At 50.9% G+C, this 24,928-nt stretch overlaps 1 long non-coding RNA gene across 1 annotated transcript; it reads left to right on the top strand.

Moving 5' to 3' along the window:
• The first annotated feature begins 1,312 nt into the window (after positions 1 to 1,312).
• Positions 1,313 to 19,506, top strand: LOC147584130 (uncharacterized). The gene is made up of 3 exons (XR_015254626.1): positions 1,313 to 1,587; positions 1,840 to 1,911; positions 19,380 to 19,506. It is a non-coding gene; the product is annotated as an uncharacterized LOC147584130 (long non-coding RNA).
• The last annotated feature ends 5,422 nt before the right edge of the window (positions 19,507 to 24,928 follow it).

Here is a 24,928-nt window from a genome sequence, read left to right on the forward strand (position 1 = left end):
CACGAGAGAAAGTTCCGTGGGCTTCCTTGGTCATCTAGTCCTAGCGGCCACCGGTTCTCTCTTTACCTCCCACACTCACGTCTAGTGCATCGTTAATAACAATAGATTAATGATCAAAGGTGATGTTGGAGGTGTTTAAGACAGCCGTGCTGGCTGTATTATAGAAAATATATTGTCTGCCCAGCTGAGCTGTTCTCACCAGTGGGTAGACTGAGGGGCATCCGAGGCCCGGTCCTTGCTGGATATTATCCGGGCAAAATGTTCTGGGAAGAGAAGCATTTTCCTCCTTAATGCTGGCACACCCCCTTTTGCATTTCTGGGAGGGGGGAGACACACAGCCCTCCTGACCCTTGCTTCCGGCCCTCTTGGTGGTCTCACCGGATCCCCCTTGCTTTAGTGTCAGGATCCCCAGATCAGACATCTGAACCCGGAGTGGCAAGAGCCAGGGCACCGTAGCCCCTTGCCTTTAACCCTTCACGGGGCCCCAGTCCTGGGCATTTCAATGGCTCCTTTCTCTGGCGCTCAATGAAACATTCTTCCGAGTAGATTATTGAAAGCAGAGCTCTGGGTCCACAATGGGCGCTCTGTGCTCACAGCCGCTGCCCAATCTGTTTGCCCAGCCCGAATGCGGCCTCGCCTCTCCGCTCGTTCCCCGCCCTCCACCCACCGACCCCGGCCCCACCTGGAGGCCAGCTCAAAGGGAGGCCGTATGAAAGGACTTGTTCTCCACCTTCTCAGAAGTTCCCGCCGTGGCCTCTGCCAGCCCTGGGAGGAATTAGCCCAACGGGACCCAGGCCTGCCTCCAGCCCATCCATCCGGGGCTCTGCCCACTTTGATGTCCAGAGGCTTCCGTCCTCCCTGGTCAGCTGGTTTCTCTCTCTCTCCCTTTCTCACACACACACACACACACACACACACACACACACACACACACACCAGGTGGGACTTTCAGAGAAAGAGGTGAAGTCCCAGAGCATCAGACTGCCGGGGGTGGGGGGGGGGGGCACTGAAATCCAGATAAATGGTGGGGCTCCTAAAAGTGAGAGTGACAGGTTGCCCACCAGCACCCCCTCCTCCGGGTTCAGGGAAGGAAAAAGAGTGCAGGGGTTAAATGGCAGACCCCTGGAGCCAGGTGGCTGTGTTCCAGCCCAGCTCTGCCATTTGCTAGCTGTGTGACTTAGCTACCTGAGTCGACCTCTCAGTGCCCCAGTTTTCTTATTTGTAAAACGGGACTAATTATAGTAGCTACCTCATAAGGTTGTTGTAAGGATTACAACAGACAAGGCATGTGAAGCTCTTAGCACGGTGCCTGGTGCATAATAAGCTCTCTCGTGAAATGATAGCTGTTGTTATTATTGTTACTATATTTAGATTCTATTGTCATTATACTTAGAGTCTATTCCTACAAGTGCATAGAGCTTCAGGGACGAAAATCTGCATTCCCTTGATCAAGTCCTTTTTTTTTCTTCCAAAATGTTCAATGGCGACCGACTGCCTGTAGTAAATGGCTCAAACTTCTTGGCTTGGCTCGCAGGGACAGAACCTTGACTCCCTCCTTCTTGATAATAGTCACTGGACACTCGGAAGGTAAATGGGTCCCCTCGCTACCCTCACTGTTGTCATTGTCCTCGTCTTCTATATTTGGAGAACCTGGCTTTTAGCACAAATATAAGGAAACTCTGCCTGGGGGGGGGGGGGGGGGGGGAAGACACTGAATCAATACCCAATTGAAACTTGGAAGTCATAATAATGCTATAATAGCTTGCATTTATTGAACATCCACTGTGTGCCAGTTACCATACATGACTGTGTTTATTATCTCACTTAATTCTCATGCAGGCCTATGATGCAGGTAAAATTATTACCCTCATCTACATCTTACAGATGGGGAAACTGAGAAGGAAAGAAAGGGTAAGTAATTTGCCCAAGGTCACACAGCTAGAAAGTGTCAGAGCCAAGATTTGAACATACGTCTGGGGTCTAATGTCTGTTGCATTAAATACCCCACCATTCACTCTCCTGTTAGAGACACCTAACCTGTCACTGGCGTCTTCACTTACGGTTTCCCCTGTGCTCTTAGTGGTTAGATGCCAACTCTCTCAGTGCATTGGGATGCCCTGGTGGTCCCCAGGGGTCCTGGGAGGCCACGTTCCGGGAGGTACCCTCACACCCTGGCATCCCGGATAGAACTCTACCCCTTGGCCACTTCTGGTTCTCAGGCCCGTTCCCTGCCCTTCGCATTCCCTCCCTGATGTCCCAGTGCCTGCTCTAGTAGCTTCGGGATGTCCCAAAGCCCTCTGAGGCAGAGGCTTCCCCTGGCTGGCTACTTTCTCTGAACCAGATGTCACCTGTCAGCTCTCCTCCCTATGAAACAAGAGCCAGTCTCCCAGGGCAGCAATCTTGCTGGGCTTTTCTTCTAAGGGACAGCTCAGCCCAGCCCCCGCTGCCTCCTGGCCCTGGCTAGACAGCTCAAAGCCAGGGATGCTCACTAATGACAGGGATGAGGCTTGCCTCTGTTCCTATGGCAACTGCTGCGCTCCACTTACTCAATCACTTTTTGAAGCTCCTGCTGGTGTGAAAGTTATTTTGCATAGACATGCTTAACTCTTATCCAGGAACTCTGCACTGGGCCTTTAGATCCTTCCAGATCGCTTATAAAGTTGATTTTCTCTCTCCTCCCTTTGTTGAAGTCCCTTTATCTTTCAAGCTCAGTTCAAATCCTACCTCTTCTAAGAGACCTTTCCAGGTCCCCTCCCCTCACCCCTCCCCGGGCGGAGTCAATCTCTTGCTCCCCACACTCCCCTGGGGCATGTTTATGGCTCTATTAGATCACAGTCTGCCTGTTTCACAGTTATTTATGTGTCTCCCTCTGAGCCCCTGGTGAGTGATCAGCCCATAGTAGGTGCTAAACAAACATTTGTTTGAATTTATTTGAATTTCCCTTTCAGGGTTTTAAAAAAATTACTATTATTAACAGTACAGACCATTACTAATAATCCCTATGCTTGTAAAATTATTTACAGTTTATATATAGCTTCATGCTTGAGGGCACTGCTTTAAACCCCAGCTCCACCCTTGCTAGCTATGTGACAGTGTACAAGCCTTATAACTGCTCTCAGCTTGCTTCTCATCAGTAAAACGGATTGTTGTAAATATTAAAATAAATGTGTCAAGAGTTTACTTAGCACAGGGCCAGATGCCTGCGATGGCTCAATAAATGTTAGTCATTATTATAACTCACAGCCTTGGTGGGACCTCACAAAAGTTCTAGAATGAGGAGAAGCACTGGGTTTCTGTCAGGGTCGTCTTTGTCCCCAAGGACAGGTGAAGAGGGCAAGGCTCAGAGCGGAGTTTTGCCTACACTTCAGGCTTTAGTCGAGTGCTATGGTAGGCAGCTGCGGTCGGCCGTGGAGCCACCTCCCCTTTCCTGGTGATGGAACCTGCATTTTCGTTTGCAGAACTAGTCCTTCCTACTGGTGGGTCAACTCCAGGGCAGGCTTGGGTAATCAGAACATCAGATGTCCCTGGCCACAGGGATTAGTTTGGGAATGGGCAAGGGACCCAAGTCTATCCAATGAGACTCACTTCTGAGATTTTTGTTTGAATTTCTGAGAACAAGATTGTCTCTTTTCTGCTGGACTGTAAGCCTAACTCCAGACTAACTCTAAGGGCTAACAGAGAGGAAAGCCAAGTGCAGAGGTGGAGACAGATTCATCATATTGTCAGTTGAGCAGAAGAATCCTAACGTTATAATTACCCCGGGGACTTTGGCGATATGAATGGATACAGTTGTTCCGTCTCATGCCAGGTTGCATTTGTGTCTACCACTTGCAACTGAACAAGTACCAGCTCTTGTAATGTAAATCTACGGTCTCCTCCACGCAGAGGTCAAGGATCTCTCTATACCATTCATTCACACGACAAACACCTACTAGGGTGCCATCCACTTCCGTGGGGCTGAGACTCCAGGGATGGACAAGACAAATCACCCGGCCCTCTTGGAGTTGATGGTCCATTGTCATCCCATCTGATATATGAAGAGACTGAGGCTCAGAGAGGAGGACACCCCCAAGGTGCGTGTCCTTCAAGTGATTCAGGGTGCCATGGTCCAGAATGAGGCTGGGCAAAAGCTGAGGTAGGCGGCTGGGACTGGTCAGTCACTGGCAGGAAGCACTGGTTTAGGCAGTCATATGCTTCTGCTCATCACAAGTCAAAGATGGAAGAAGGTTCTGAACCAAAGCAAGAGGTTGGACACAGGGGCTGAGGCTTTAGGCCCCGAGGTCTAGGACTCCTGACAGGGGACATTTTCCTGGGGAAAGGGTGGCTCTGAGGTCTGATTTGGGGATTTTACTCCTGGCTTAATGGATAACCTCTCTTTGGGGGCTGTGTCCTGCATCCAGATTCTTCTAGGAGGAGGCTTCTTTTCCCAGGATCTTTCATTACACTTCTCAAAGGGAAAGGCCAACTTTCCAGCCCAAGCTGGGGCTAGTTTTTCTCCTCCATCTGATGACTCACCCCTGGGAGAGCCCAGTCTCTCCAGGGCTGGGCCCCCGGGGAGGTTGTGATGTCTAGAAGTTGGATTTGCTCTCAGCTTGCTTTGTTTGTCTCCGCTTCATCCGGATCTAGCACAGGCTCTGGCATATAATAGATGAACACGTCCTTCTTGAATGAATGTTTGTGGAGTTTTGTTTGTTTTCTGACTCGTGGAGTCTTTTACGATGGAGAGAGGCACTCATCCAGAGGCAAATCAACTGTGAAACCAGTCCAGTTTAAGCTTCAGGACCCTTTCCTGGCACAGGCCCCCCTCTAAGCCAGGGGAAAGGCCCTAGCAATGTGTTCACATGGTCATGTGTCTCTGTAAAAATTGCACAAGTCATTCTAACTGTAATCAGTTGAGATCATTCACTTTTTCCCCCTCTGACCTCCTTACTGCCAGATTTCTCTTGTTGTCAGATGGCCTTAGAAGGGTCCGTGGCGTTTTGGGGTTCTGGTTAAGGGGACATTGAGTTGGCGATACATTTAGTTTGCATCTGGTGGCTGTCTAGGCTTTATGTATGGTTAAGTCAGCTGTCTCTGGATAGACATGTCTCGAAGGACCTGCCCGCTGTCTCCTGAGCCCACTCACCTGGCATAAAGACACAGAGGTGAAGGTTCAGAGCTGCATAGCCACATGAACACGTCTTCCAGTACCTGGCAACAGAACTGTGCATGCTGGAAAGGAGGGATACTTTGAAATGTTGGAAGCTGGAAGCTAGACTGTAGATAGTTCTTCAAAATCCTCAAATGGTCAGGCCTCTACAATTGTAAGCAGAAGACTTGCTGTTCAGAGATACTTATGCAAAATGGCAGTTACTTCCTGTCAGGAATATTCTCTGTAATACAGTGGATACAATCGTACCCTAAATCCTGCTTGATGGATGGATGGAGGGATATCTTGTTGTTTATGGTTGAACTGTGTCCCTCTGAGAGAGTATGTTGTTATCCCACTCCCGGTATCTCAGAATGTGACCTTAGTTGGAAATAGGGTCTTTACAGAGGTAATCAAATGAAAATGAGGCCCTTAGAGTGGGGCCTAATCCAATATAACTGGTGTCCTTATAAATGGGGGGAAGTTTGGACACATAGACAGACACACAGAGAAATCCCATATAGAGATAAAGGCAGAAATCAGGGTGATGCTTCTATAAGCCAAAGAATCCCCAAGATTTCCAGCAAACTATCAGAAGCTATACGAGGGGCCCGGACCGGATTCTCTCTCATAGCCCCCGAAAGGAACCAACACCTTGATTTCAGACTTGTAGCCTCCGGAACTGGGAGACAATACATTTCCATTGTTTAACTCACCCAGCGCGGAACTTGGTTATGGTGGTCTGGTAAACTTATGTGCGTGGGAGATAGAATTTGTCAGAAGACCCGCGTCTGTGGGCCATGAACCTGGAGCAATTCATCGATGTGTGAAGTCCCATGTTTCGTGCACTCCAACTATCACGAATTAAAAAGAAAAATTTAATAAACTGTGCAAGAAGGAAGAGTCAATTATCTTTCCATTTTCTTTCCCGGAGCATGTCTAAGATGGCACGGGTGGCCTGCCCCATCCTCCAAGGACTACACAGCTCCCGCCATCTGGCACTTTCTCTCATTGTCCCCAATTAGGACTTCCCTACCTCCACCCCCTGAGCCCTCATCTTGTTACCTGTGTGTGCTCCCCGGATCATATTTAGAAAACAACCAACTGGGTTCTGCTCCTGTGGGCCCAGATCCCAGATTTGAGATTCTAGAGAATTAAAGGGTAGAGTGGCCCGAGCCCTGTCTCTACAACCACCCTTCCTCATCACTTTCCATTCCTTCCCCCTGCCCAGAAAACCAAATCGGAGTTGTTTCCTCTCAGACCCTGAAAGAACATTGCCTTCATGGTTGGCCCCAGACGAGCTGTCTCAGTTACTCTGGAAAGGCCATCTAAACATTGGCGATTCTGCTGAGTTTTTCTTTCCACCTTTCCCCCCCTCCTTCCCCTGGCCTGGCCTCCAGCCTCTCTTCCATATTCCCTGCCCCACAGTGTCCTCAGGGGAACCCAGCCCTCTATTCCCACTACAACCCACCTCCCACCCACCCTTACCACCAGCCTCTTGTCTCTTATCAGATGACAAGCCACAGCTGTTTTCCTCAGGCATCTGTCTGAGGCTCTTGGCAGAGGGAACCAGAGGGCGGTTCAGCTGCAGGTTCCAGGCAGGGATTTGGTGTCTCACAACGTGGAGGGTTCCATCTAGAGTACCCTCAGACCCAACTGGACATTGCTGGTGGGACTGTAAAATGCCAGTGAGACCCGGCAATTAATCCCACACCTAACTATGTACCCCAAGGAAGTGAAAACAAGGACTTAAACACACACTTGTACACAAATATTCATACAGCACGATTCACAATAGCCAAAAAGTGGAAACCGCCTAAATGTGTTTCGGTGGGTGAATGGATAAACAAATTGTGGTAAATACACGCAGTGGAATATTACTCGACCATAAAAAAGGAATGGAGTACTGATACATGCTACGGTGTGGATGAGCTCAGTGAAAGAGGCCAGACACAAAAGTTCACATATTGTATGATTCCATCTACTTGAAACACCTGGGTGAGGCAAGTCCATAGAATGCGGATTGGTGGTTGCCAAAAGAGTTGGAAAGAGGAAATGGCAGAGCAGCTGCTTAATTGGTAGGAGGCTTCCTTTGGAGGTGATGAAAAGGTTCTCAAACCAAACAGAGGTGGTGGTTGTACAACGCTGAATTGAATTGAATTGTTCACTCGCTTTTAGAAAGTTAATTTTAGGCTATATTCAATTCACTGCAACTTAAAAGCCCCAGAGAAGGGCTCTAGTTGGTCTACTTTGGGTCAGGTGACCACCCTGGACGATCATTGAGGATTGGGGGTGAGATCTACGAAGATGGCAGGCCTCCTTGGAGTCACACGGTTGCAGTTGGGGGAAGTTACATTTCCTGAAGAGGTGGGAGACCAGGTGCTCTTCTGAGAAAATGAAACTTTAATAAATAAGAGAATCACCAAACGTCAGGGCTAAACGGGTTATCTAGAACTGCACCATCCATCCCTTTGGTGCCTACTAGTTAAGAATGGCTGTTTAGATTTAAATTGATTCCGTTTCTAAATGGCCCTAGCACCTTCCAAGAGCTAGCGGCTACCATATTGGACAACAAAGAGGTAGAACTCGTCCATCATTGCAGAAAGCTCCATTGGAGAGCACTAATGTAGAGATTGTAGAGTCCAACCCTTCATTTTGCAGGTGAGGGAAATGAGGCCTGGAGAGAGGAGGGGACTCAGATACATAGACACAGGCAGCGATTTAGGGCCATCTGCAGAACCGACACTCAGGCTTCTCGACTCCTTTTCTGACGATGTGCTGCCTCTATGTTGGCACTCAGTGTAGGGTGTTGTCTCTCCTCCGGGGGGCTCTCCGTTTCATGGGAGAGGAGGTACGCCCACAAGACGGGGCAACCCCTCCGATTCCGATCAAGGACGGCATTGAGAGTCTGCGGTGGGCCAGGCACCGGGTCACACCGGGAAAAGCAGTGTGTGCCACAGAGGAGACGATTGGCAAAAGGCCACGGGGGAGGTGGAGAAGGAGTTTTAAATTAGAAAGAAGCTCTAATGTCTTTCTGTTTATAAAAGCAACATGCTCGTCGCATGCAATTTAGAAAGCCTTGAAAAATATTAAGGAAAAATAAATATCACCATCATCTTCATGACTCAGAGATTGTCATGGTTAACATTTTTATATATATCCTTCTAGGCCTTTTTTTTTCCTATGCATTTCCAATTATAGACACGTATATATGGATCAAAATGCATTTTATGCACTTTATTCTGCCTCCTGCTTTTTTCGCTTAATATATTTTGTACATTTTTAATGCAATCACATGTAGATTCATGACATTGTTTTAACATCTGTGAGAGATGAGTTTTGAATGGAAGGTTCTGCAAGGCTCCTCGGTGAAGCCGCGACGGACCAGGCCCTTGAAGGACCAGGAGGCAGACGGTGGCCAGGACATCCTCAGCGGGGGGAGCAGTGTGGATAAAAGTCGAGTTGGTGACGGCCCACTCTGCCCACTAGAAGCTGGCTGTCGACAGATGAGGGGGTTGAGGCCCAGCGTGGGGGAGGTAATTCTACCAAGTCCACATGTGAGGTGGTGTTAAGGGTGAGACTTGAGCCCAGGACCCCAGCCCTTCCCCAGGGCATCGGCCTCCACAAATTCCAGCCTAGAGTCCGCCCGTGGGCACTTGAGGTTCTCGTTCACTTTCATTGTCTTAACTGCAGATGACATCCCATCATGGACCATGCGGGGCCTCTGCTCCATGCACCCACAGGGAAATTGAGGCCCACCAAGGAAGAGCTATCTGGGTCACTGAGCTAGAGGATAACATTCGCTCTCGTGGACAGAGCCCTCACGCGTGTCAGGCCACGAGCTGGGGGGCTGGCCACCACTCCACCTGGGGACTCTCTCTTCCCTTCCCGAGGGAGGGCTGTGCCTGCACTGCCCTGAGTCACAGCCGGCCTGCCTGCCTGCTGTGAGTCAGCAGCATTCCTGGGGGCTGAGAGCGTTGCAGCGGAAACACAGGCCCTGCCTTGTACCCCGGTGAGCCTGGCACATTCTCCAGTGAGGGAGACTAGACGTGAGAGAGTCAGCCAGATGAGTGGCCTCAGGTCATGGCCTGACAGCCTGGGAGCTGACCTGTAGGGGCCTCAGGGGTTCGGATGACTCAGAGAAACCCCAGCTGCCTCCTACTGCCTGGGAGCTGGACGTTGACCCTACGTGCTCTCTCTGAAGGAACCTGGGGTGGACGGCACCAGCAGCTGCCCTGGCTGGGAGAGGCTACGGGGAGGCAGGGAGAAGGTTCTCTCTCCAGCCAGATTTGGACAAGTCATTTCCCACCTCTGTGTGCAGGGGAGGATGTTAAGAGCACAGGCTTTGCCATGAGGCAAACTTGGGTTGAGATTGGGGCCCCATACCCTGCAGCACATGTGTCCGTGGCCCATTACTTAAGCCCACAGGGCCGCAGCAGGACCCAGTGAGATAATGTAGGCGATGCACATAGCACAGTGCAGGACACAGAGACAACGCTTACGAATTGGTAGCTATTGGGAGACAAACCATAAGAGACTCTTAAGCACAGAGAACAAACTGAAGGTTGCTGGAGGGGTGCTGGGTGGGGAAATTAGCTAAATGGGTGATGGGCATTAAGGAGGGCACTTGTTGGGAGGAGTACTGGGTGTTATATGTAAGTGATGCATCACTAACTTCTACTCCTGAAATCATTATTACACTATATGTTAGCTAACTTGGATTTAAAAAAAAAAAAAAAAAGAATTGGTAGCTATTATTAAGATAGTAAATATCATCCAGGGTCTTTTCTGGCACTCCCCTTTTATGCATTCACCCATTCACTCATTCATTCATTTAACCGGTATTTACTGAGTGCCTCCCAGGCAGGGACAGAGCTTGGAACGGGGCCTTCCGGGAACTGGAGGCCACTCAATAGCTCACGTTCGTGGGTAAGGCCTTGGCTGAGCCAAGAAAATACAGACGTTGACAGTCACAGTCTCTGCATCATGGAACGTACATTCTAGTGGAGACAAGCGAGACCATAAAAAGCTAAATGGCCAAGAAGAAAGAAAATTACAGATACATGGTCGAGGGTGACGGGATGGGCCACTTGGATGGAGGGGCCAGGCAGCCTCTCTAAGGGGGTGATGTTTACGCTGAGACGTGAGGGAGGAGCTGAGAAGAAGCCAGCCTTGTGAGGAGGCAGGAGGAGGGCCTCTGTGCCAGGGTGAGGACCAGGGCCAGGAGAAGGTCTGCTAGGGAAGGCAGAGCGAGGAGCTGCACGGGCTGTGCAGAGAAGGGGAGCGGCTTGAGGTGAGGACAGGAAGCGTCAGGGTCTTTCAAGTCAGGTGCAAACAGGTTGCCTTTCTAAATGCGGTTCCATGCCTCCGTAGGCTGGAGTTCCAGGCCACGACCCCGCAACGCCTGACTCAGATCTGAGCTGGCGAGAGCTTGGCCACTTACCCAAGGGGCGTCCTGTGTCCTGTTCAGGCTGCTGTGACTCTCAGCCTTCCCAGCAGCAGGGCCCTTGGAGGTGAGCCCCCCCTCAAGCAGGGAGACCAGAGCAAAGCCACTGGGAGGCTATTTCTGGTGGAGGGTCGGCCCTCCAGCTGCGTTCCAGGAGGAATGCTGCCGGAATAGTTGTTCCTGGGGAGTGCAGAGTTCACCCCTACCCCAGATACAAGGAGCCTTTTCTCACCCAGGCCCCTGGGGGTGAGGCCTTCCGGGGCTGGAGGTCACCCGACTTCCGCTGTTTACAGGAAAGACCTTTGCTGAGCAGAGAAAACACAGCTGTCAGCCAGAGGCCCAGCATAATACCTGAAGGGAAGGACCTGGACGGGGGAGGGGAGGGAACTGCCAGGCTCTCTGGGTCCTCTCCCTGCCTCCCTAAGTTCAGTCACCCTGACATTCAAGGACCTGCATCTTCCTTGACCATGCTAAACGGGAATGACAGGTTCCCATACCATAGATCATCCCCTGAACCCACTTCAGAGACAGGGACACTGAGGCCAGTGAGGGGAGAAGGCCACCCAGCTAGATAATAACTGCTGACATTGAGAACTTGTTATGGGTCAGGCAGTATGGTAAGAGCTTGACCAACATTTCACGACAATCCCGCGATGTGGTCACCCATGTTAGTGCCATTTTCCAGATAGGGAAACTGTGAGGCTTAGAGAGGTTCCCTTACATGCCCGAGGTCAAGGAACTACTAAGTGGAAGAATCCAGATTTGAACCAAAGCCTTCTGACTCAAAAGTTCACTCTAGTATTTTTTGTTGTGTTTTTTAAAAAAATTTTTTTAAACGTTTATTTATTTTTGAGAGAGAGAGAGAGAGACAGCATAAGCGGGGGAGGGACAGAGAGAGGGAGATACAGAATCTGAAGCAGTCTCCAGGCTCCGAGCTGTCAGCACAGAGCCCGACGCGGGGCTCGAACCCACGAACTGCGAGATCATGACCTGAGCCGAAGTCAGACACCCAACCGACTGAGCCACCCAGGCGCCCGCCCCTGTTGTGTTTTATTTAAATTAATTTTTTTCTCAAAGGAAACTTCTTATTACTGCTACTAATGGAAAATGCATGCTGGACAAAGGCAAAAATGCATGCCACAAAAGCCAAATAATATTAGTACATTCTAACTGAAGTCTGAAAATGCTGTTGTTGTTCACAGACGGGAACCCGAGAGTGTTCACAGTTGATGAGAGAGATCAACACAGGTTGGAAAGGGGTTGGTGAAACGCTGGTACTGAAGGCGGCTTTCTCCTTGAAAGAATCTCAAAGCTAAAAGGAGATGGTGTGATGGTGTGCGTACCTTGTCCTTTAGTGCACCGTAGCTCTGTGGTTCTCATTAGTGCTGTCCACCGAGCATTCCTGGGTTTCTGCCTCCCGGCCTGGGGAAGGATGACACCACCTGGTCCCTTTGTGGTGGTAGGACCACATGACCAGTGCCGGTTCTGAATTGTACCATGTTATGAGCTGGAGCATGTCACCGCTGGGGGGGGAGGCCCTCCAACACCCTCTTTTCCAGAGTGAGGGTCCCTGAGTGAGAAGGAGATATAGTGAATATATCACAGGAGTGAGAACTAAGCCTGGATGTTACAAGCCATTAAGACTTTCAGGTGTTGATTTACTGCAGCGTAATCTAAGTATTCTGACTAATATGGCATACCATCCAGAATCATGCTGAAGACGCAGCCCCTTCCCAGAGCCCACAGCCTGATCTACTGTCCCGTGCGGACACTGGCCAAGTCCAACCCTTCATGTTCCTGTAGAAGCCTTGGCTCCTTCCCTGAGTTCACTGCCTTGGAAAACTATTTCCCCAAAGTGCCCTTGACTCTTCCGCTCCTGGGGCTTAGCTTATGCATCTCTCTCTGGCAGGGATGATAAACGCCTCCATGTTTGCCAAAACCAGCATCATGGTAGAGATATACCACCTGCGTTTGGATCTGGGCTCTGCTTATTACTAGCTGTGTGGTCCTAGATTCGTCACTTCGGCTCTGTAGAATGGACTGAAAGGAGTATTAAAGTACTCGAGTGGAGATAGCAATAGTATGGTACTACTCTCAGAGCCATTGGGAGGATTCAGTGTGTGACTATCTGTAAAGCAATAGAACAGTGCCCGGCACATAGTTAGATATTTACAAGCATTAAACTATCAGCATGATCCTTGCTTACTGAAATCCTGCCTTGGCCTTGCTTCTGGCCTGTGCATTGAAGATCAGGGACGCTTCCCCTTATTTTGAGGGTCACTTTGCATACTAGGTAGAAAGATGAGACATCAAGTATATTAGTTTGCCAGGGCTCCCGTAACAAAGTACCCCAAACTGGCTGGGTTAAAACAACAGAAATGTATTCTGTCACAGTTCTGGAGGCTAGATGTCTAAAATCAGGTGTCAGCAGGGTCATGCTCCCTCTGAGACGCCGGGCAGAATCCTGCCTTGTCTCTTCCTAGCTTCTGGTGGTGGCCGTCGATCCTTGCCTTGACATTCCTTGGCTTGCCCCCAATTTATGCCTCTGTCGCGTCGTGGGGTCTTCTCCTTGAGTGTCCATATCTTCGCATGGCATTCTTCCCTTCTAATAAGGACAAAGTCGTATTGGATTAGTGCCCCATTCCCATCCAGGAAGACTTCAGCTGCAAGACTTTATTTCCAAATAAGGTCACATTCACAGGTGCTGGTGTCAGGACGGCAACAAAGTATCTTTCCGGGGGAACACAGTTCAACCCCAACGCCAGGAGGCAGACCGCATGGCCCTTGGGCCTCTGGTTTTCCCTTGAGGGTGGAAGAAACTGAGAGGCACAAGGTTGAGCAGGAACTCTGGTCCTGGTACTGGGACACCTGGGCTCTGCCATCAGCACCCAAGGCGACCTCGGGCACTCCCCTTTTCTAGGCCATGTTATCCTTCATGGTAAGATGGAGAAAAGGACACCCCCACCCCCAACCAGGTTCTTATGAGACCCAAACGAGGCAGGGGGTGGGAAGGGCCTCTGCAGCCTGAAACCCGAGGCACAGATGCGGAGACTGGCCCTCAGCCTTTGACCTCTCTCTCATCGTCTCACATGAGCTGTTCAGCATTCCTGAAATGGTAGTTTTTCCAACAACGTTGCCAATTAAGCAGGCTGGGCCCTCACCCCCTCCCCCTCCAGTCCCAGAGTTCTCTCATGAACTCTTCCTTTCTCCTGGTTTCCTTAGCTCAGTTACTTGGCTCTGAAACTTTTCCTGCCTTCTCTCTCACGTGGGGAGAAGGTTGCTACCACATGTGGTTGTCGCGAGGATTAAATTTGGAGGCAATGCAGTTAAGTCAGCACAGTGCCTGACACACGGCAAACTTGAATAAACATCCGTTAATATTGATTTGCTCATCACCACAAGGAAACAGCCTCCGCAACATAGAGACGCAAAATGCGTTGCGGCCATCGCGTCTCCCTTTAGCTGGTGGGCCTCTGTTGATGCCTTCCTCCTGCAGGCTCGGATTCATTGGGCCTCTCTTGAGGGCCGTGCAAGGCTTCAGAAAGGACAGGCCCGGTTTGTTGGGAGACCGCACTGGTTCTGCTCACTGTGTGGCCTGGGAATGGCCCCTCTCTCTCAGGCCCTCAGTCTCCTCATGTGCATAATGAGAGTATTAACCTGGGCAATCTCTGGGAGGCCCCAAGGAGCTCTCTGTGTGTCACGTGACTCTAGCCTGCTGGGGTCCCGTAGGGACTTCTGGCCCCCGACCTAGAGGGGCTGAGGGAAGGCGCAGTGGCGGGAACTCAGATAAAGGCCGGGACTCCTGGTCCTGCCCCTGTGTGGGCAAATCCTTTCCCTCTCTGAGGCTCTTTCCTCCATCCCAAAAGAGGCTGGGCAGGATGAAAGCCCTTGCAGTCTGCTTTTCCACAGTTCAACAGCCAGCCCCGCTTTGGAACATGTCGGGGTCGTCTTCACCTGGCCTTAATGCCCACCCAAGAATACGAGCCCTATACCAACAGGGACCTTCTCTGTCTTGTTCAACACAGCACTCCAGGGCCTAACATAGGACTGGGTGCATAGCAGGTGCTCGATGTACTGTGGAAGGAAGAGAGGGAAAGAGAGAAGGAAAGGAAGGAGGGAGGCGAGGATAGAACAAAGGAAGGAAAAAAGGAAACATTACCTACATCTATGAATTTAGCCAAGATCACCTAAAATGCCTTTTCTTTTCTCCCATTGCTGTTGCTAAGTGATGTCTTTTTGTATTTATCTACTCAACCAATATTTATTGCCAGCTGGCTCTGCCCCAGGCATGGAGCTGAGCCCAGGGGATATGGAGGCCATCTCCTCTGGGTCTTACATTCTCCAAGGAAGAGACAGTTAACATTTTACCCAAACAAGAAACTAGGCTTACGGTCAGTGCAGTGAAGGAGAACAGGGGCGCTAAGTGACACTGGAAAGGGTCGCAGGCTGAGGGCCAGGGAGGAGTTAGGGAAGGCTTCTCTGAGGAAGAGACACGGGGCCCAAGTGGTCAGTCAGGGGAGGGGGAGGGAGGCTGGCTCCCTGGAGTGGACCGTGGCAGCCCCCGGGGCCTGGCCTGCTTTCCCAGGAACCCTTGCTCCCTAGCTGCCCAGTAAGACACCCTCTTCCAACCAAGCCAGGACCTCTCTCCTGTCTCTACAGCCTGGGATAACAGATCCTTGCTCTCGGAGCTGTCCCTGCCTTGCCGTGGGCTCCACTGCCTGACCTCTCCACGGGGCAGTCCCTCCCCGCCTCTCTTTGACACATGCTGGGGACAGGCCCTGAACACATTCCCCTACCTCTGCCCTGCTGCAGCTTACAGACCACCTCCCTCCCCTCCTGCCTTACCCCTGTGTCTCCCCTCTGACTCCCCTTCCCCTGTGGCTGGGGCACAACCCCTGAGGGTTTCCCCCCTGAGTCAGGGCCTGGCTGACCCCCAGGTGGTGTTGGAGGATGTCCCAGGAGGCCACCGTCTAGGCAGGCTCCATTTAACAACAACAACAATGAAGACAACAGTCATAGTAGCAACAATAACAACAAACACAACAATAATAGTAACAACAACAATAAAGTGCATCCCTCCGGCACTTGTCTTAGTAGGTGGTTGAGCAGGGCCTTTGAGACAGGGCAGTGACACAAAGCCCTCTGTGTCTTTCAGAAGAGCAGGGCCTGTCCGCTCCCCGCCCCCAGGTCAGGGCAGGGCTTGCTGGGGCCAGCGGGACAGAGGGGGGTGCGGGGGCGGGGGGGGGGGGGGGGGGCAGCTAAGGGCCTGCTCCTTTTCCAGGGAATCCACTGTGCTCCCCTCCTGAGGGAGTCGGGGGTAGGGTTAGGAAGTAATCAGAATCATGGATCTTTTCAAATATGGGCAAAACCTTGGAGACGAGAGTTAGATAGCTATCTTGCCCTCTAGACATTTCCATAAACAATAGTGCTTACCATCCAGCGTCAGGCACTGCTCTAAACTCTAAACAATGACACGTGCATTGATGGCTTGATCCTCACAAAAACTGTTATCCCCATTTTACAGATGAGGAAACTGAGGCGGGGAGAGTTACATCCCCACAGCTACTAAGGGGATGTCCTGCCATGGAAGCCAGGAGGCTCCGAAGTCAAGCTCTTAAGCTCAGCTGATGAAACGTTTCACAGTCGCTAACACAGCCCTGCACACAGAATCACCCAGGCTCACCCCCGACCCCAACTTGGAACACACAAGGGCCAAGGGGCCTGTCATCACAGCCCACATACAGCCCCAGCCCTTGTCCTCCAGACCAGGGGCCATTTTCACGGTGATAGGTCTGGATGCCTTTTAGAAGAAAAATACAATTTTCTTTTCCACTCAACAAGCCCGTGTTTCTCTCCCCTACCTCCAGCCCCAGTGTTTATTTCAGCAAGGAAATGGCCTCTGAAGTCCTCACTTCTTGAAAGCTGAGAGGGAAGGGAGGCACTACAAACATTTCAAAGCATGTCCACATTTTGGTTGGAACGTGGAATTTTTTTAAGGATTAATAACAGTTTTTGGAATCCACTGACCCTGCTGCTTTTTCAAGGTGAAAAAAATAACCCCTTGAATATCATAGCTGTCAGGGTCTGGCAGGGAGTGGGGGGAACCCCGCGAGGGCAGGGAGCAATGCCAAGGGTCTCCTTAAGCAGAACCAGGCAGAGTCTGATGAGGAACAGTCCGAAGTGTGGTCCAAGGGGGAGATTTCACTGTAGCAAAGGGAGAGTAAGAACAATCTAGTTGTTACCAAAGCTCCATTCACTCAGTTTAAAGAATTGTCTTTTGGGGCGCCTGGGTGGCGCAGTCGGTTAAGCGTCCGACTTCAGCCAGGTCACGATCTCGCGGTCCGTGAGTTCGAGCCCCGCGTCAGGCTCTGGGCTGATGGCTCAGAGCCTGGAGCCTGTTTCCGATTCTGTGTCTCCCTCTCTCTCTGCCCCTCCCCCATTCATGCTCTGTCTCTCTCTGTCCCAAAAATAAATAAACGTTGAAAAAAAAAAAATTAAAAAAAAAAAAAAAAAAGAATTGTCTTTTGCTCAGGGGTTGTGATTTGTTTGATGTCAAAAAGTACTCCCTGGGGCGCCCTGGGTGGCTCAGTCAGTTAAGCATCCAACTCTTGATCTCAGCTCAGTTCGTGATCTCACAGTTTGTGAGATCAAGCCCCGCATCGGGCTCCATGCTGACAGCACAGATCCTACTTGGGATTCTCTCGCTCTCGCTCTCTCTCTGTCCCTCCCCTGCTTATGCTCTCTCTCTTTCTCAAAATAAACAAACAAACTTAAAAAAAATGTGGGGGCACCTGGGTGGCTCAGTCAGTTAAGCGTCTGACTTCAGCTCAGGTCATGATGTCACCTCTTGTGAGTTGGAGTCCCATGTTGAGCTTTGTGCTGACAGCTCGGAGTCTGGAGCCTGCTTCAGATTCTGTGTCTCCCAGTCTTTCTTTCCCTCTCCTGCTCGTGCTATGTCTCTCTCTCTCTATGTCTCTCTCTCTCAAAAATAAATAAACATTTAAAAAAATATACTCCCTTTAAGGAAATCATCACTATATTAAAAAATAGCCTTTTAAGAGTGTCTTTAGCAAAAGAAATAGTTGCCAACCCTACTTTTGGTCTCCCAGTTTTTAATTTTTAAATCTTTTTGGAATGCGTCTGGTCTATGAAATACCAGGGCTGAGAGTACAGTTGGGGAGAAAGAAATCGCTGAACCTAAGCTCTCATAATCCAAAATAGAAACTGGGGCCTTGTAAGACTCCACCAAAGTGCTGTAAGGTTCAGGGAAGGTCTCTCCAGATGCAGATCCTGGAAAAGGCTTCTTGGAGGAAGGGGCACTAGCTTAGACCAGGAAGAGCAGGGACCACTGGCCACCCAGGGCCAAGGCAGAGCTCCAGGGAGAGGGAAGGAAATGAACAAAACCACAGAGGAAGAAGCAGAATGGCCCTAGGGGGCACCTGCTTGCCCACAGCTCCCTCAAGCTGATCTCATGCACTTCTCATGACAACCCTGCAAGGAACATACTCCAGTTATCGCCGTCTGACACCCTAGGAAACAAAGTCATGGGCAGGGCCACACAGCGAGTGGAGGCAGAGCTGGGTGCTCACCCAGACCACCCTGACACGACCAGCTAGAGTTTGCAAGCCCAGTGCACAGTGAACATGTTGGGCCCTGAGTTCAAACATTATTAAGAATTTCAATGGGGCGCCTGGGTGGCTCAGTCAGTTAAGGGTCCGATTTCGGCTCAGGTCATGATCTCACGGTCCGTGGGTTCGAGCCCCACGTCGGGCTCTGTGCTGACAGCTCGGAGCCTGGAGCCTGTTTCAGATTCTGTGTCTCTCTCTCTCTGACCCTCCCCCATTCATTCTCTGTCTCAAAAATAAATAAATAAATAAATAAATAAATAAATAAATAAATAAATAAATAAGAATTTCAATGGGGCATCTTGGTGGCTCAGTCAGTTAAGGGTCCGATTTCGGCTCAGGTCATGATCTCGCGGTTTGTGGGTTCGAGCCTCGCAGCGGGCTCTCTGCTGACAGCTCAGGGCCTGGAGCCTGCTTCAGACTCTATCTCCCTCTCTCTCTTTCCCTCCCCCGCTCACACTTTGTCATTCTCCTTCTCAAAAATAAACATTAAGGGGCGCCTGGGTGGCGCAGTCGGTTAAGCGTCCGACTTCAGCCAGGTCACGATCTCGCGGTCCGTGAGTTCGAGCCCCGCGTCGGGCTCTGGGCTGGTGGCTCGGAGCCTGGAGCCTGTTTCTGATTCTGTGTCTCCCTCTCTCTCTGCCCCTCCCCCGTTCATGCTCTGTCTCTCTCTGTCCCAAAAATAAATAAAAAACGTTGAAAAAAAATTAAAAAAAATAAATAAATAAACATTAAAAAAAAATGTCAAAATGGTGACAGCAGAACATTCAGCCAAGCCTAGGGCCCTCCTAAGTGCAGGGTCCAGTGTGACTGCATGGGTCACACACCCAGGACATGAGCCCTGCCACCTGTCCCAGAAGTCCAGCTCTTTATACGCTGCTGGCTGATGGAAGTGTTACGTGAAACAGAACCAAAATCTGCAATATACCACATTGTTCCTTGATGGCTATGTTTGGGGGGTTTCGGACCACAGGTGAATTTTCTCTACGTTTCTGTATAACTTACTTTTTAATACAAATACGAATTTCTTTAAAAGAGAAATGAAGATGGTGCCTTGACTCTTCATTTTGGTGGTTCTTCCTGCAGAACAGGAAGAATTACGGAGTTTCCTGGCCACTCTCTGCGCTTCCCTTTCAGCACCACTCCGCTCCTCATTGTCTGTCATTCCCTCTGACTGCAGACCCCTAGCCACCCCCTGTCAGGGCCCCAGCCTGGCCCCGGCCTGTGGATGACTGTCAGGACTGGAGTGTGCTGTGATAAACCAGAGCACTTGCACCAATGGAGAGACCACTGCCTGGGAGAGAAGGTAGGTCAACTTCCTGCTCTGCCACGAATGTACTGTGTGACCTTAGGCAAGCCCCTTTCCCTCTCTGGGCCTGATGTCACAGTAAAGCCCTTTCATACAGAGCAGCCTGCAGCTCAATCACTGCAATGGTCAAGGAGGCAAGGCCACCCCACCCTTTCTTGAATGCCCTCTGTCTCCAGAGAGCATAGCGGGAATGAAGCAGGACAGCCTGGGGAAGAGGCAGTGTGGTATACTGGGCAGCACGCTGGGCACGCCATCGGGAATTCTAAGTTGGAGATTCTCGCGGTGGGTACTATCTGGCCCTCTTGGGACCTCTGTCCTCTCTGTTCCAAACTCTCCATGGCTTCCAACTGTACCCAGAATAAACCCCAAACTCCTTACCATGGCGCTACGTGACCCATCTTGCCAGCCTCATCTGCTTGCATCTCTGCCCCTTGTTCAGAGGCCAGGCTAGCCACCCCCACCCCCCATGCTAGCCTCCTGCCTTCCCTCCAAGCTCATTCGCCCTCAGGACCTTTGCACTGGCTGTTCCCTCTGCCTCGAACTCTCTTCCCCAGACCTTCCCGTAGCCGTCTCCTTCTTGCATTTGGAGCCCCAGCAGCAATGTCACTCCTCAGAGAGGTTTCCCAAACCCTGAGAACCATCCAGCGAGCCCACGTCTGCGTCTTCACAGTCCTCCCAATCGTCTGAACATTTCTTGTTTGTGTGCTTTATTGTCTGTGTGTCTCCCCTTTCCCTGTCTGTGATAATCAGCAATCAGGCCAGCTGGGACCTTCTGTCTGGTTCCCTACAGTGGCCTCAATGCTTCCATTTGATGAAAGAGTGGAGGACTGACTAGCAGGGACTTCAATTTGCCTATCAATGCAGTGGAAGGGTGGGTGTTGCTCAGCCCTGGTCACAGATGCCTTTTCAAATATAACACAATTTAGGGATCCTTTCCCTGAGAAAGCACCTACACACAGCATTTTGCATCAGGTTTGGAGAGGGTGTCCCCAGCCCCTTTGAGGCCTACCCCAGAGACTCCCCGATCTTGCTCTGAGGTTTTCTGATTTGGGAACAGAAAACAATGAAGATCAAATGGCTGTTCCTTTGGTCACAAAAGGTGCTCAGAATTCGGCACTCCCCTTTCATGCACTTTGCATTTCCTCATTTGGAGGCAAGGGTGCCCCTTGGTGCGCCCCCTCACTGCTGTCCCTAACGCAGCAGACCCCTCATAGTCTGGGCTCATTATTCTTACCCCTTGCTTGGCCACCCTGGTTCCTTCTGGCCCTCTCCCCTCCTCTTCCTGCCTCTGGGATCTTAAGACAGCAAACTCAGGCCCCCTGGAGAAATGGTCTCCCTTAACACCAACATAGTCCCCGTCTACAAAACCTTTCAACTTCATAAACTCGTAACTGCAGAAATCTGTCCAAACATTCCGGGGCAGTTGTAACTATTGGTGTTGGCTTGCGGACCTGAGCCCAGCCGCCAGGGCTTTAATGAGGAAATACTTAAGAGTCCCAGCCCAAGGTAACGGCCAGGGAGGGCGGGGAGCCCACTGACGGGCACCAAGGAGCCATGAGCTGGCCTCCACCGCAGAGTGGATAAGACGGGCTATGGAGCATTTTTCTCAGAAAAAGTGAAATTGACTTAATCCTTTCGCCCTTTGCGGGTGTGGGCGGAAGAGGCTGAAGATGGGTCAGGACAGCTGTCAAAAGCAAGAGCTTGGCCAGGGCTGAACTTTTGAGTTCACCGCTCTCAAGCCCTGTAGCCAGACAGATGAAAAAGGCACTTTCTCCCTCCCAGGCTCGGCGCGCTGGCTTTTCCATGATTAATGCGGAGAGAATGGCTTCGACGCTTCGCAGGGCCGGCCGGGCTGCGCGAGGAGAAATGGCCCTTTTCCCCTCCTCCTCAGGCGCCTGTCTGGAGGACAGTGGGCCAGGAAGGGTCAGCCGTGTTGGTGGGGTCAGTGGCAAGGTTGCCTGAAATTTGCACAGGAATCCACATCGCTGAACTCCCAGGGCCCCTGGCTCCCTCAGGAAGCTGCTGCCACCCCAGCCGGGCAACTACAGAGAAGCAACCGCCCCCCGTGGTATTTCCCCTCCCACAAGCCACATGAAACAGCTTTTGGGGGAGACGGAGAGAGAGCACACTTCAGAAGTGGGTGTGAAAATTTGAGCCTGGTGGATGAGGTACCCTCCACGAGAAGGGGGCAGCTCTGTGGCCTTGGAGGCTAGTCCGGAGGAGTTCCCTCAGGTCTGGTCTTTGGGAGAAAGGGCACATTGGCTATGTGGTGGGGGCAAACCGCTGCCCCGCCGCACCCCTGCCAGAGGTCCCCTCTCCCTACAGAGTACGGACAGGGCCACACTCTGCACCCATGGCTAGTGGACAATTCTAAAAGTCGGGTACCTGGAGGTACCGAGTCAGAGTAGCGTACCTGACTACCCCACATGGCCCAGCCTGTCACCATACCCTGGGGCTTCGATTTTTCAGGGCGGCTGGCCCTGGGCCAAGGGAATCCTATAAATTCCAGGTACATGCAGAAATAAAGGTCATGCTCCTAGGAGCCAAGGGATAGGGTCTTTCCCAAGAGAGTGATGGATTTCTTCTCCCTTCATTACATCAACAGCCCGTAAGACCTTGCCTTACCTAGTGTCCTGTACCCCGCTGACATTCTCCAAGACACCCCCGGGATGGAGCCTTATTCTCCTGACAGATAAGACCCTGGGAACTATGCTTGAAGCCCCGGGGGGTTAGGAAAAGCACTGGTTAATTTCCTGACTGCTAGATGAAAGAAGAAACTGAGGCTCCAGAAAAAAAAGCTGAACTCGAATCACAAAGTGGATTTTCCCTTGGAGGTCGAGGGAATCAGCAACAGGCTGATGTTGCAGGTGGGACCCCTCCAGCTCAGAGAAGGGAGAAGACTAAATGTGCCTCCCGACTCCCCCAGTCCCAACACACATGCCACAACACTGCATGATTCCCCCTGCCCAGGCCCCCTGAGCACGGCCTCTCCTTCTCTTCCTCTGCTCCCGTCTCTGGAGAGGGCCCAGCAGGCCCAGCCTCTGCAGAGGCTCCCCCAGCTCCCCGCAGAGGCTGGGCCTGAGTCAGAGTCTCAAGGACCTCATCAGAGCTGGGGGGGTGGAGGCGCTCGCAGGCAAGAAGGCAACAGACGCAGGGACGGGAGTCGTGAAAGCTGATTTCAGTCCTAGTTCTCCGCGAGAAAGCCGTGTGACTTTGAGGGGGCGCTTTTTCAAATATCCCTGATACTTGAAGAACCCATTATGCTTGACAAGGCTCTCTCACATATGTTATTTCATTCTACCCTTAATCTCTCGGGGCCTCAGCGTCCTCGCGTCAAAATGAGGGGATCGAACCTTCAAGGCACGCTTGGTATCCACGTGCTGGTAGTTTGTGAGAGACCATGTTTTATGGTATTAGGGATATTTTATTGTTCGTTTTAGGACATATGGTGCTGAGATGCTGCATTCTGGGGTTCTAGAATCTTTGGCTTCTGCAATTCAATGGCCTTTGGTTCTGAGAATATGTGACTTTTTTGTTCCATGGTTGCAAATGTCAATGTTTCCCAAATTTCTGTCGTATGAGAACCACCTTTACCGCCGCGGCTATGTCTGCACACACCACCTGTATTATTGTTCATTTAGTATTTTTCTTTAAATAGACTCTTTTTCACTTAAATAAATGTCTTTAAAATGGAAACTTTATATCACTACTGCAAATGGAAAACCAGTCTCACCTGCCATAAATAGGACCTAAAAGTAAAAATAAATACAATAAAAACAATGTTATTAAATTCTAACTAGATACTGTTGCCCTGCCAAAGGCTCAGAGCCCAGGGCCTGCTCTTAAAAAAAAATTTTTTTTTAGCACACATGCACACACACACACACACACACACACACACACACACACACACACACTGGCAAGGCTTGGAGAGGTAGTAAAGACATGTTAGCATCAAATTAAAACAGTATAATGAGAAGAACTGAAAATATCACTGAACTTTTCATTTCCTTCTCCGTAAGTGATTCTGTGTTCACTGTTGTCCCTGGACACCACCCACATTCATCGTCAAGTGTATCCCTTCACCCTGCACGTCACCTCGCTCTACCCCACATGGGATAAAGGAACCTGGGATTCTTGCCTCCCAGGCCACACACACATTGTCCAGGGGGCAATTGTCCACACTTCGTCCAGTCGGTTTCTTCTCTTCTGAGCTTTCAGCCAAGGCTTCTTTGCATTATTGCAAAACTAGGCCCTCAGACTACCTCTGCTCATCTCCCTCTGGCTACAAAGAAGCTAGAGAAAGCCTGGAAGTCTACCACCTACCAGAGTCACCTATGCCGGGACTCGGCATAGGTCTAGTGACAGCTGGGCCTGAGGGCGACACCTTCGCTTGTAGGACAGAGAGAGCACACACTGCCCAGGCCATGCCACACCCCCAGAGTTAGGGAGGGTGGGGGCTGTGGGAAGATTCTGATGTTTCCCAGCACACACCCCCGTGGGTTCAAGGCTATGCTCACCTTCTGGCATGGAGAAGAGCTGGCCGCAGAGCTAGGGTGGCCTCAGGATGGGCACTGACCTGTGGGCAGGAAGACCCAAGCCCTGGTGCCCCCCTCCCCCCACCTTGCCACTGCTGGCCCAATGTGGGACCTTGAACAAATCCCTTTTCCTCTGTGGAGCCACGTCCTCACTGTAAAATTGGGATGGATACACTGGCTCTGACTGTCACAACCGATCACTTATTGGATCACATTCTATCTTAAGCATCTGTTCACACTCAAGTCAATGGCTGCTGCTATTATCGTTAGAACAACAATAATCATTATGTGAGCCTCACGGTTGTTCAAGGAAGGGTAGGGTGGCAGTAATTTTCTCACTGAGAGGGTCAATACATATAAACGTTTTGGTACACAGTGGTACTTCATAAATTTGATGACAGTCCTATCTCCCTCCTTCTAGGCTCTCTGGTGCCTAAGGGCAACATCACTCACTAGACTGAATTCAGTTTCTGGAGCTGGCCACATGACAACTCTCCGTGATAGTGACTGGGCCCTACGTCCAAGGCAGCCTCTGTCTGACTCTAGCGCAATTTATGAAAAGCCCAAAGTATCTTCCTCTCTGCTCCCTTCATCCTGTGCGCATTCTCACCTCTCGGCCTTTGCCCTCGCTCTTGCCTTCACTGGGATGCCCTCTTCTCTCTGCCTTGTTTGATCCAGCCCCCGGGACCAACCTCTGAGACCCAGCTGATGGCCCTGGCTGGACCCCTGGTTCTCTTATTACTCTGGGTAAGTCCCATGGCTGCTCTGGGCCTCAGTTTTGCAATAAAACATTGAACTGAGGGTCCTCTAAGTTCCTTCCGGTCCTGACATTGCAAATGGCAGATACTGTAGTGTCCACCACAAGAAGGACATGATCCTGAC

The sequence above is a fragment of the Puma concolor genome, chromosome A1 (genome assembly GCF_028749965.1).
Source record: "Puma concolor isolate L17-30 chromosome A1, mPumCon1.1.hap2, whole genome shotgun sequence".
Classification (NCBI taxonomy): domain Eukaryota; kingdom Metazoa; phylum Chordata; class Mammalia; order Carnivora; family Felidae; genus Puma; species Puma concolor.